Source organism: Lactuca saligna, chromosome 3 (genome assembly GCF_052625555.1).
Source record: "Lactuca saligna cultivar CGN05327 chromosome 3, ASM5262555v1, whole genome shotgun sequence".
In the NCBI taxonomy this organism is placed as follows: Eukaryota; Viridiplantae; Streptophyta; class Magnoliopsida; order Asterales; family Asteraceae; genus Lactuca; species Lactuca saligna.
In genome coordinates, this window is record NC_136419.1 from 155,264,990 (window position 1) to 155,273,151 (window position 8,162).

Consider the following 8,162-nt stretch of genomic DNA (forward strand, 5'->3'; position numbering starts at 1 on the left):
GACTAGATTTGGATCATTGGATTATAATTCCTAATAACTAAGATTCTTATGGTATACCATAGTTATTGTGTGATGCTTCACACATGAACAATTCTTTATTATAAAAAACTTGTATTTAAGGACATTATAAACATTTTTATTAACATCAAGTAAGGAAGTTGCTATTATCTAGGTAGTTACGATTCCTTAGTTTTTATTCAAATCTATATTAGCTATTTTTTTTATAACGTTGATTCGGATCATAAAACCATATACACATATAGTCATTTCATTCTTAAAGAATATGGATGTAGTCTAGTGATTCTTTGTAAATTAAGATTCTTAATATGTCCTCTCATTCTTAATGAATTTGAATGCAATCTAGTGATTGTTTGTAAATTGAAATTCTTAAAGAATACGCTTGTGTATATAATTTTAATAACAACGAATTACATTAAATTAACAATAATTCTTATTGAAAAATTGATATTCTCCCGATAAATAATGTAAAAAGGTAATAAAAATCGAATTATAGGAAAGAGTATTCTATGAGAATTGTACCATGTTTTGCATTCTTTATATCATATTTTGTAAGAATAAGAAAGAGTTAGAAGGAATTACTAAAAAAATAGAATAAGTAAACATAAAACAATAACATATATATACAAAATTTTAAAGAATATGCACAACCCTATATACTACATTTTTCAAGAGTTTGTCATCATTTTTGAAGAATATAAAAAAACGTGATATATAATACATTCTTTTAGAATTTGTCATCATTCTTGAAGAATCTTCTTTTGTTTTTGATGGTTTTCTCATGCCTCTATCTTTACATCTTCATGTTTGAACCTAAACACCCAAATCATTCATTTAAAACACACAAACAGACATGAGGTATCATATGTTGTGAAATAGCACAAGAACATTCAAGAGAATGATGTATAGTCATAATGAAAACAATAAATTCTCACCATTTGTGTTTCCTTTAGTTGTATCCAAAGATAAAGCAAGTTCATCTTTAGGTTGAGTAACCTAACCTTTTGGAGTGGCAAGAGAGTAAGGGGTTATATGAGTCATTGGTAGGAAGTAAGAAGTAAGGTACAAGTAATGTCAGGGCCCATAGAGTTGACCATCTTGACCTACCGTTGGCATAAGTGAGCCAACAAGAGCATAAGGTCCATATGGTGCTTAGCCATAACCATAATCACCCTGTAATGAAACCACAAACAATATATATACACATATAAGCATGTTTTCATGTCATAATATAGATAGGAAACGGGTTCTTACATGAGACAAAGCAACTCCATTTGGGTTCGAAACTCATGCGGTTGTGATATGATCTTCTATTGGAGCAAATACCCATCAAAGAATCAGACCCCCTCATTATTCTTTATATTGGGTGCAACTCCATAGACAAACATACTTGTTTAAGTGTAGCTTTAATTTAACTAATACGAATAAAGCTACATGATAATGACAAAAAGACATGATATAGTGATGGAAAATGCATCCAAAACTGATAAATCATATCAATTTCTTTATTTTGATCACAAGAATTCTATGAATTTTTTATATACTTAGAATTAGAAGAAAAAAAAACTTGACTTTAAAATTTTTGAGTCGGTACCTTCTTGAGTTTTGAATCGCAATCAACAAGTGAAACGAAGAATAATGGATTCCATTCTCCTTAACTGAGGTTAAAGTAAGAATTAAAGAACAAGTGCAAAATTTATTCAGTTTAAACAACTTGATGACAATAACACTTATTCGAAAAAGAACACATTCTATTCTTACAAGAATAAGTTGTGTGTCTATTATTTTAGAGAAGAACAAAGGTTAGACTTGAAGTTTTCAGGAATCTGTGCCTTTATTCTTGAAGATTCTCCGACTATAATCTCCATTCTTAAGTACCAATGACCTGTGTGTTCCACCATATCCTTACCTCCTTTTAAATATCGAATAGACATCAACCATTCTTTCATCCTATAAAGTACAAGAATAAAGAGTACATCAAGAATTGACATTTTATAACAAATCGTAAAGTGTAAATTCAAAAGAGGATGGAGTGGGACTACATACAAGGTCACCGGTTAAAGAAAACCCCCTTTAGAGAACTGTCATTTTAGATAAACAATAGCAAGGTCGCTGGTTTCCATTTTTTTTTGAGTTTTCTTCTATTTCTAACTTGAAAATCAAGTTCTAATTTATTTGATTAACTTTAAGTTTGAGTTTTCTTTAACATAATTTTTGTTATCACTGAATTGGTTTTACAAGGAATCATATAAACAATATAAAAACATTAAAAATATTATTAAAAGAGAAATATTTAATGATATATGGAAGTCACGTAGCAGAACAAAAAGAGAATCCCTTTTTACCTCATATCTTCATCCTATATACACTAGAATACTGATCAGGATCCACCTCCCACATTTAAGGTGTACCATCTTGTGACTGAAAGTGCCCCAAATATTTTCTTCACGAGTAAATAGTAACATATATAGATTATAAAAACTAGTAAATGAAACTGTTACTAATTCTTTTTGTGGAATATATGAAGCTATTGCTGCCCATCACACAATTTGACCAAAACCTCCTATCAACCATGTAATAATAAAAGATTACTCTATAACATGATTCATCAATTCTTTTTATTTACAGATCCGATCTCCTTAATTATGTGTATACTTGTTGCCAATAAAGGCTTACAAATATATGATCATCTTCTCTTCTTGATCAGGAAGTTTCATATCTGGGCTAGAGATAATTTGTCCATATAAGTCTATAACTCTTACTTCATCATAGCAAATCTAAATCAGAATAAGATACAAAATAAATAAGCAAAAACTGAAATCCAAAGAGGGAGAAGAGTTTTCGTTCAACAACCATCCTCATCTTCAATCTAGTCTGAGATGTAGGGTTGCGTTTTTCTTCCCCAATCGGTGAACATGACTGATATTAATATAAGAATTAGAGAACAAAGGCAGAAAAAGGGTTTGACTTTATTTTATTCATCTGCGATATGGAGATTAGAGAGCGTAGATGGTTAGAGGCAGCCATGGATTTCGGACGAGCGTGTTAAATTTTGGGGGAATAATGATGATCAAAGCTTATAATATGGGTTTTTATGCCACAAATATAGGTTTATAATTATAGGTAATTAATTAATTAATTGTTAAATTTACTATAATACCCCTCTCTATTGATTGGTTAAGAATGATTCACACATTCACACAATAGATAGTGTTCATATATGAACCTAATTCTATCTATCTATCTCTATATATATTAACCGTGGATACCACAGTTAATATATATAAAAGGCTAATGCTAAGAAAACACTTCTATTTTCACATTGTACTTTGAAAAAGAATACAAATTATACTATTGTATTTTCAATTTTTTTCTTATTAATATGTTTGTAGTCTAACTAAGTTACCTTAGTTGATTTTATTTAAACAATTATATATTACTATTCTAATAAAAGAATTATATTTTTTTTTGTTATGTATCATTCTTTTAAACATACTAATTAATAATATGTCACTTGTTAATCTTTTGTTTTTCCTAATTAATATTTTACCAAAGTGTTGCTTATACTTCTTCTCCGATGTACATATATAACCATTAATTACATATGTAACCACTAAATTTATGGATATTAAAATCATGGATTCATTTTTTTACCCAATTAGATCCAAAAAATTCCTGCACCTTTATCTTCAAATTTCACATATTCATTTTAATCAATTATTATAATTTTATATAATTAAAAAATATATATTTTAATAAAAAATTTATTTAAAATAATTTAATAGTAATTATTAGTTTTCTTATGAAAGTTTAATTCTTTTTTTATAATCGTGGTTCTCACGTGTTATAACCTAGTTTAAATTAATATGAAAGGAGAGAGCTTACTGCGAATCGTGGCAACCCATTTAAGAAACACCCTCTTGTCTTGCATTTATAGATAATAGTTTTGCTTTAAAACTGAAAATATTTTGCAAACGTTGATGATGAGACCAAAATTAAAAAAGTTTTTAAATATTGGACAAAACACAGAAAATATAAAACCACAAGAATTTTTTTTTGTAATTTACATAAAATATATTAAAATACAAAATTGTATTTGTGCTTTGTGACTTATACTATGTTTACTCTAAAAACGGATCATTTTTTTAAAAAAAATTCGGTACATTTTCAACGGTTCAAATCTCTAACCGACTACTTTGCATGTAGGTTTATTATAGCTTCCATTTCAGACTGTCCCTGTCTACACAATCAAAATGGTTTCCAGAAGTTTAGATTTGTTTAAAAAAATGGCAGAATTAATCAAGATTCCAAGTAAACATACCATGATTCGTGGAACTACATATGGTACCTTTTTCTTGAGTATGGTGAGGGTATATTTGACAATATTGTAAAGGTATATCTGACAATATTGTAAGGGGGAGACTTTTCCTTGTGATGAGTCCCTAGTGTAACCATGATGTACGTAGCTTTCTAAAAGGACATCACATATACAATTAATTAGATCAAAAGTAACAGATTGGCATTCTCATTAAAGCATGTAAATATATTGATAAATCTGTTGATGGAATAAACCAAGAGATGAAGATACACAATTAGGATTAGCATTTTTGTTACACCAAATCTATGATCCATAAATGACCGAAATACCCTCTAATAATTTTATCGCACCAATCCTTTGAAAGATTAGACCAAACCTTTCTATTCTTATGCCAAGCATAGTCACAGTTCTTGCACCTAATGAGAGCAAACCTGTAAAAACTGACATATCCCAAAAAGACCATTTTGACCTTTAATCTAATTTTTGCACCAGAACTTCCAAACTCTATTATTCTTCAATCCGTGTCTGCCATTTTTAATTCACCATATTTTTTTTTGTGTCCTATGCTTATTTTATTACACCTGATCATATTTTCTTTTCTATTTTTATCCACTCTTTTATTCCAGAAAAGCCATATAATACTAAAATTATAAGCAAAAAAACCTTCAATCTCCCAGACATTTTCAAATTAATAACCCCAGTAACAACAATGCATCCTAGACCCTTTCAGATCAAGTAAATTTTTGACAATCAATCAAAAAATAAATTATTTTCTTTTTCTGGTGGAAGAGTTATTACCTTTCTTAAAAAGCCTATAGTACGAAGATGAACTCAAGGTCATATGTTTATCCCTAACAATAGTACCAGCAACAATGGAGAAAGGACCAGAAAACGTTTTTAGTAATTTTTGTTATTACCTATTCTTGATGCTTTCCACCTGACACAAGACAAAAGTCATATAAGCTACAGTAATCTTTTTTAATCGGATAACTTTTCTTATAAATGATAATAACCACAGTGAGGATTCTTATTAATATTCACATAAACCATACATATATATATTCCATTTTCCCATTCATAGGTTCATCCTATAATAAAGAGATTAAGTTGTGGAGAAACATCTACAATACATTCGCATAAAGTGTACATGATTTCCTCACTAAGTTGGAGGTATTTGTTAGGACCATTAGTTGTATTAAAAAAATACTTTGATTACACATCTAGATCAAGCATTTAAAGAACATAATAAATCTAAAAAAACCATATACCTCATTGAGGAATTTTATCGAACACTTGGTGTGTTTGTCTATAAACAACATTAACAAAGAAATTTTTAGTGAATAATGAAAGCCAATTAGGAAAATCATTATTCCGTACAAAGGAACATAGATAGATCCATAGACATTCAATTGAAAGAGATGAATGAGAAAAAGATACACGAACAGATAAAGCAGTCAATCATATAAAATCAAAAAAGAAGACGAATGAGAAACAAAGTACCACTTATTTTCAATTACCTATCGAGGTTGTGGATCGATTAGGATTTTGGAGAGGAGCAGCAGCAGCGGTCACAATAAAAAACCATAGGGAGCACATCGTCTTATACATAGGAAGATGATAGAAGATCTCAGTAAAAATTGTACTCCTGATTTCTTGCTATAAGCTTGATTTACTAAAGATTCATTGCTGATTTTATGGGATACTTAATAATCAAAAAAATTGGACATAGCGTTACATAGAGAGAAGTTAGAGCGGGAAACCAAAACCGGGTTGAACAAAAAGATGACACGTGGCAGAAGAATGGTTTAATAAGATGCGCACTTTAAGGAGTCTTTTATTAAGAATATATATATATATATATATATATATATATATATATATATATATATATACCCCTTAATAAGCATTTAACTTCAATTGTTGAATTTTAAGAGGTACACCCCTTAAAGCAACAAATACAACAGGTTTATACATAGTAGAGAAATCAAACTTATCGATAGAAAAAGTCAATGCGATATTGTTTTGACCTGTTCATTCCTTATCTCGACATTTGCCCATATCTCGCAGTTTCTGTTCATAAATCCTGGATAAATATCTTCACCAACCCATCTTCACCACCATCACCCGATGCTTCCAACCCACAATTTCTAATGCAGAGGCAAATATTTGTCCACAAAAAATGATTTTAGAGTTTTTGGTTTTAAAATGATAAATTATTCCGTTTCTTGATGTAATTTAAGGAATGATTTTTTCTTCATGGTTTTCTTCTCCGTATCTGATTCTAACACCTTTTATTTTATGGAAAGATGATGTTCTGATTCTAATAGTTTCTGATTTTGTAGGTTTTTACTGGATCACCATCAACCTTGGCCATCCATGACCGTCCCTGCTACCGTCCCTACTCGAAATAGGTAATACATCAATACTTCTTTCCCTCTAAGGCTTATCTTACGCCAAGTATCTTTAGTATATTTAGTATTTTTCTCCTGATTCCAATTACTTGATATGCAATGTTGATGGCTTGATCAACCTATGAAATCTGGTCAAGTTTTATACCATATGTGTGTTTAAAGTATCCATTCTTGACATACATATTAACATTGTAATACAGTAAATGCATGAAATAACATTATATTTTCGTTTTTAGTGGTTTATAGGATAATATTTTAATTCCTTTTCATTACATCACCATTATTGAAAGAATTGAAACTATATGCTTATATTAATACAGAAAGTATGTTGCCATTTTTTGCTATTTCTATAATTCTTTTATTTATTAGTTCTTTGCGTGGAATTTGGAATTTCAACTAAAAACCTAGGTTTAAGCTAAAGTCATGGTATTGTAAAAGTAAAAAAGAATTTTTGGAGTTCAAATTGTTCATGCTCCAGTTGCCCTGCTAATTGTTGGCATTATGGTTCCAATCATCTTCCACTTTTATGTTTGTCATGATATTACAAAATTAATTATGACAAATTCTTATAAGTCAACATCGTCGGACTATGAATGTCAAAGTGAACCTTTTTAGTTTGAAGAATAGAAATGATGTTTGATTAAACAAACGACGGCTAATAATCAATGCCATTAATTTTCTTGTAAGAAATTAACGTATACAAATAATGTTTAAATGATTTTTTCAATTGAAAAAATAAACCAAAAACTTAATTTATTTTGTTTTTAGTAATTTTATACCTATTTGACATTGACCCCTTTATTTATGCAAGACTATTAAAATAACCAATTCATTTTATAAGTTTCATTTATACTATTATTTATAAATTATATCAGCTTAACTCATTATAAACATATTGCTTAAATATGACTATTATTTATAAATTATATCAACTTAACTCATTATAAATATATTGTTTAAATATGTTGATTTTCCGTGAGTTGCAAAAGATACAAATTATTTTTTTAAATGGAAAAACGCTCGAACCATACGCTTAATTGGGGGGGGGGGGGGGGGGGGGGGGGAGGGGGTGTTAGCAGAGACGCGAGGTTTATTAGCGGGTTTGCCATGAAGAGAGCAGTCAATGTTGTTGATTTGATGGGCCTTCTTCCACAACTATGTGACCCGCAGAGTGAGCTTCTTTTGCTTCGATCATATATGGGCATTGCAAAACTTTTCTTTGGTTTAAGGACATTCCAGTCGGTACACTTAGAAGAGGCAGCATTATTCTTTGACAAAGGATTGCGCAGGTCTATCGAGGATATGATGGTATGTGGAGGCCCCTTCTTTGGAGACATTCAGTGGATCTTGGCTTCCTTACCTATTCGTTTCGGTGGTTTGGGTTTATAGTCGGCCTACGAGGTTTCCTCCTACGC

The 8,162-nt window shown here is 30.0% G+C and overlaps 1 long non-coding RNA gene across 4 annotated transcripts; it reads right to left on the bottom strand.

The window, feature by feature from the left end:
- Positions 1-600: 600 nt before the first annotated feature.
- Positions 601-3,110, bottom strand: LOC145037384 (uncharacterized). 4 transcript variants are annotated; one of them, XR_013678804.1, is made up of 5 exons: positions 2,364-3,110; positions 1,613-1,968; positions 1,273-1,448; positions 954-1,191; positions 601-831 (listed from the first exon to the last, which is right to left on the bottom strand). It is a non-coding gene; the product is annotated as an uncharacterized LOC145037384 (long non-coding RNA). The 4 variants fall into 4 exon arrangements; XR_013678805.1 differs by having other exon boundaries at positions 1,273-1,328; positions 1,613-1,676; positions 1,780-3,109; XR_013678803.1 differs by having other exon boundaries at positions 1,613-1,676; positions 1,780-3,109.
- Between the last annotated feature and the right edge of the window lie 5,052 nt (positions 3,111-8,162).